This window comes from Notamacropus eugenii, chromosome 2 (assembly GCF_028372415.1).
Source record: "Notamacropus eugenii isolate mMacEug1 chromosome 2, mMacEug1.pri_v2, whole genome shotgun sequence".
Lineage (NCBI taxonomy): Eukaryota > Metazoa > Chordata > Mammalia > Diprotodontia > Macropodidae > Notamacropus > Notamacropus eugenii.
The window spans coordinates 403395375-403401209 of record NC_092873.1 but is presented as its reverse complement, the minus strand read 5'-3'; positions in this window follow the sequence as shown (position 1 = coordinate 403401209).

The window sequence follows — 5835 nt, the reverse complement described above, 5'->3', positions numbered from 1 at the left end:
TGACAAGACAGAAAAATGATAAATGTTAGAGAAGATGTGGGAAGGGTGGAACACTAACTAATAATTGGTGGAGCTGTGAGCTGATGCAACCATTCTGGAGAGCAACTCAGAACTATGCCCAAAGGGCTACAAAAATATACCGTTTGACCCAGCAATACTGCTTTTAGGGTTGTGTCCCAAAGAGATCATAAAAATGGAAAAAGGACCCACATGTACAAAAATATTTATAGCAACTCTTTTGGTGGTGGCCAAGAATAGGAAATTGAGGAGATGTCCATCAATTAGGGAATGGCTGAACAAGTTGTGATATATGAATGTAATGGAATACTATTATGCTGTAAGAAATGATAAACAGGTGGACTTCAGAAAAATCTGGAAAGACTTACATGAACTGAGTGAAGTGAGCAGAGGCAGGAGAACATTATATTCAGTAGCAGCCAGTGTGTGAGGACTATTTTTGATAGACTTAGCCCTTCACAGCAATGCAAGGACCTAAAACATTTCCAAAGGACTCATGATACAAAATGCCTTCCACTTCTAGAGAAGGAATTATGGAGTTGGAACACAGAATGAAACAGACTATTTTCTTCTTTGTTGTTTTGTTTGGTTTTTCTTATGGTTTCTCCCATTCATTTTAATTCTTCTGGGCAATATTACGAAGATGAAAATCTGTTTAATAGGAATGTATATGTAGAAATCATATAAGATTGCATGTGGTCTTGGGGAGGAAAGGGAAATGGAGGCAGAGAAAGGCTGGAACTTATGGAAGTGATTGTTGAAAGTTGAAAACAAATAAATTAATAAATTTTGGGAAGAAAAAACCCATGTAAAATAAGGTTCTGTATCGATTGGTTGATGAAAATGTTGTGACCAGAAGTTCATAGATACCTAATCCTGTATTTCATCTAGGAGCAAGGTCTCAGCATCCACTAATTCAGTGTTTGTGGTGACTTTATAGAACATAACTAACCACAAATGATGAGAATTACCTGTAATTCACTCAATTCTGTAAATAATACAGAAAAGTATATGTCAATCTAGCCCATACTCTTACTTTCAAAAAAAATATTCATTCCTTGGTACCACTCTCTTCTATGTTTCTTCTCCACCTAAGCTACTTGAGGACATGGGCTATTTGTGTTTTGATAGTGGTATCACCAATCATTACCGCAGTGCTTGAAATGTAGTTAAATGTTTAATGTTTTTTGTCCACTCATTTCCTTATTTGTTCATTCAGGAACTAAATCTTCTAGACTTGTAGAGGTTCTTACTGTTGTTTTTGCATCATGGATTCCTTTGATAGTCTGAAGCCAATGGACCCTTCTTAAAAAAATGTTTTTTAGATAAAAAAAAATGGAATTACAAAGGAAACTAACTATCTCAAAATGCAGTTATCACTATATCTACGCCTATCTGACACCTGAGTATTCATGATGCAGGGAAGGAACTCTTTTGGAGAAAGAATAGGATAGTCCATATAGTGCCATACTGAAAAAAGAAAGCCAATAAGCTCTTCAGACAGTATAGGTTTAACACAAAGCAGATTAGTTGTTCAGCAGCCCTGAAGTATATTTTTACTGTTCAGGGGAGTCTAAACCATCATGTGGTACCATTTATCTTGAAGAGATTGCATAGGATACTAAGAAAAGGGAAGATTCACTAGAATGATAAATGTTTCAAGCTTTGTTTCCTTCCAGGGAGGTGTGAAAGGATATTTGAGTACTTTATGTTTCTGGATGTGCTCCTGAGTTCCTGTGAGTTCTTTGCTTATTATCACATTTTTGTATATTCATACCCAGTAATGATATTGGGTCAACTCAATGAACATTTATTAAGTGAATATTATGTGCAAAAGCACTGGACTTACAAATAACAACAAAAAAAAAGTCAGGAAAGGCAGCATATTAAAGGGAACTAAAAAGGACTAGAGAAGGTACCCAGAGGGGCACGATGGTCAATTCCAGAGTACTATTGTGGAAGCTGAAGATGGTGTTAGCCACCTTTGGAGAAAGCCTCAGCCTAAGCCATAGCTAAGCTTTGGTTTTGTGATTTTCTAAGAGTAAAATTCAGGCTAAGGACAACTAGCTCAACAGAGAAACCAATCCTCTTGAAATCAGGCTCTGAGGATTGCATCTGTTTTCTGTAAGCCTAGCCTTTGGAGTACCCTGTGCCATAAGTTGCAAATAGATAAATAATTCTGCAAACATCTTGGTGTTAGGACCAATTAAGTTAAGAGCATCTATGAATGAATCTAGCAGGAGAAAGGTAGATGGAAAATGGAAGAAACTTTTAGCATTTCTATGAAGATCTCTGTTCATCATCAATCCTAATGGAACCACTACATTTGGACACTGACACCTCAGTCCCCTAATATGTTGTATGAGGCTGTTAAAATGGCATTTAAGAAGATGAAAAGGAGAAATTTAGGTAGACCAGACACACAGAGAAAATCCATGCTGAAAGCAACACAATTTTGAAAATATTAAGCATTCATCTTACAAGATCTCTGAGGGAGGGAAAGCTATCAGACATGTTTAAAAATCATAGATACAATTAACATCCCCCCAAAATGAATGAGAACATATCAATAACCAACAGGAACACTTTTTCATCCTTATTGAACCTTATGAAAATGATCTATACATATACTGAGGATATCCTCAAGAAAACATGAAAAGGGAACTAGCAAATACTTTCAAAGGACTTCCTTTGATATCTTTTGAGTGACATATTTAACTAAAATTACAGTGAGTACAAGATCTTGATCTGTTTCTGGTATGCTAAAATAAAAATAACTTGACTCTACTGAGCAAATATGACCTTCCTCAAAGCATCTCTCATGCATATCTTAAGACCATACAGGATTCCTACATAAATATACCACAGATAGAACTTGGTTCAACTATACTTTCATTATTAATATCAAGTGAGGCACAAAATAGGAAGACAAGCTCTTTAAAAACATTTTCCACTGTTACAGAGTATATTCTCTGCAAGTCCAAATGAAAGAGGAAATATCTACATAAGAATATTAAGCTTCTCCATGTTGTGAATCCACAATTCTCATTATGGATGATATTATGTTCATTACCTCAAAACCCATGACATTACCAGACCTCTTCAATGAGACCCATGATTCTTCAAAAGAAAGTAGCCTACGAATCAATAAAACAAAAGTCAAAATGCTGGAAAATGCCTCTTTTCCAAATGATACATGCATGGAAGGTCAGTCCATTGAGTTAATCTTTCAGTTTCTCTATGGAGGATAGATGCCACAGATGGATAATAAGGTGGGCTCAGAACTAAATAGGAGGAAGATATGAAGTTGGACAGTGCTTTTAATGATCCAGATTTCTCTCTGACATAAATACATACACATACACACACACACCTTCTCCTTGTAAATCTATATACCTACAAAGTATAAAACACTGCGTTCTCCAAAGTACGGTGGACATATGTAAGCTGCAACACCTTACCAATAATGACCTCCATGAAGGACGTGGCATGAAAGTTATCATCCAGGAAATGAATGATTGTGTTAGTAAATCGATCATATAATGTGAACAAATGATAATAGAGACATTCTGAGTCCCGCATTGATATTCATGATATGCAAAAAGAACAAAAGTAAGGTCTTCAACATGATGGATCAATCTCTTACAAAGGAATTATGGGAAAATATGGATGAGAATCACACATGATGAGAAAGCATAGAGTTGTGATCTACAGTAAAAGAAAGGACTGTATATACAAAAATGAGATCCGAGAGACAATGAAATATGGAAGAATGGAAATATTTTTCTTGTTATGCTCTGTAACTGTGACTTATGGACCTCCATGGACACAGAAGAGTGAAAACTACAGATGCGCAATAAAGACAGAAATGTTGAATGTAAGTAGGCTGGAACACATTACCCATGATATTTTACATTCAAGAACTGGAATAAAAGTCCTCATTAAGGACATGTATAACCAGAAAAGGAGGTGGGTCAGTCATGTGCCAGGTTTGAGGAATAACAGATAAACTTCTTTTTTAAAAAAAAAAATAGTTTTATCCCATTAAATATTTCCCAAAGACACGTAAAGAAATTTTAATATTCATTTTTAAAATGTTGAATTCCAAATTCCCTTCCTCCTTCCCCTCCCACAACCCTTGAGAAAGTAAGCAATAAGATACTGATTATATATGTGGTCACGAAAAACATGTTTCCATGTTAGTCACATTGTAAAAGAAAACACACACAAATACACACAAGGAAAGAAAAAGAAAGTTTTGTTTTTTTTTAAAATATGCTTCAATCTGTATTCAGAATTGATCAGTTCTCTCTCTGGAGATGAATAGCAGTTTTCATTGTGGGTCCTTTTGAATCATCTTAGATCATCATCTTGATCAGAGTAGCTAGGTCTTTCTAGTGGATCGCTGTTGCAATATTAATGTTACTCTGTACAACATTTTCCTGGTTCTACTCATTTTGCATTGTTTTATATACATCATCTCAGGTTTTTGTGAAACCATCCTGCTCATCATTTATTGTAGCACAGTATTATTCCATCACTATCATATGCCACAACACGTTCAGCCAATCCCAAATGGATGGTCATCCCCTCAATTTCCAATTATTTGCCACCACAAAAAGAGTTGCTATAAATATTTTTATACAAATGAGTACTTTTCTTTTTCCTTGAGCTCTTTGGGATACAGACCTAATAGTGGTATTACTTAGTTAAAGGGTATGTGTGGTTTTATAGAACTTTGGGCATAGTTCCAAATGGTTCTCCGGAATGAGTGGATCAATTCACATTTCCACCAACAGTGTGTTAGTGTCCCATTTTTCTACATCCCCTTCAGCATTTTTCATTTTCCTTTTGTATCATATTAGCCAGCCTGATAGATAGGAGGTGCTATCTGACTCATTTTAATTTGCATTTTTCTAATCAACAGCAATTAGAACATATTTTCAGAGACTATAGATAGTTTTGATCTCTTTCTCTGAAAAATGTCTGTCCACATACTTTGACCATTTATCAATAGGGAAATAACTTAAAGTTTATAAATTTGGCTCAGTTCTCAATATATTTGATAAATTAGGCCTTTGTCTGAGAAACAGTGTAAAAATTTCCCCCAGTTTTCTCTTTTCCTTCTAATTTTGGCTGCATTAGCTTTGTGCAAAAACTTTTTAATTTCATGTAATCAAAATTATCCATTTTACTTCACATGACCCTCTCTTGTGTGGTCATGAACAATTCCTTTGTCATATCCATAGATAAGACAGATAAATTTTTCCATGCTCTTCTAATTTATTGATATTATCCTTTGTTTAAATCATTTATCCATATTGATCTTATCTTGTTATACAGTGTGAGATGCTGCTCTGTGCCTTGTTCCTTAAAACTGTGTTCCAGTTTTCCCTGCAATTTTTTGTCAAATGGTGAATTCTTATCCCCAAAGCTTGGATCTTTGGGTTTATCAAACACTAGATTACTATGGCCATTTATTCCACTAATTTATCACTCTATTTCTTTGTCAGTACCAGATTTTTTTTTATGATTACTGCTTTGTGTTATAATTTGAAATCCAGCAATGTAAGACTTCCTTTATCTTTTCATTGATTTCCTTGATATTCTTGACCTTTTTTCTCACAGATGAATTTTGTTATTATTTTTTCTAGCTCCATAAAATAATTCTTTGGTAGTTCGATTGATATGACACTGAATAAGTAAATTAACTTAGGTAGAATTCTCGTTATTATTTTATCTACTCAGTCTTCCTGTGAGCAATTAATATTTTTCCAATTGCTTAGATCCATATTTATCTGTGTAAAGTGTTTTTAT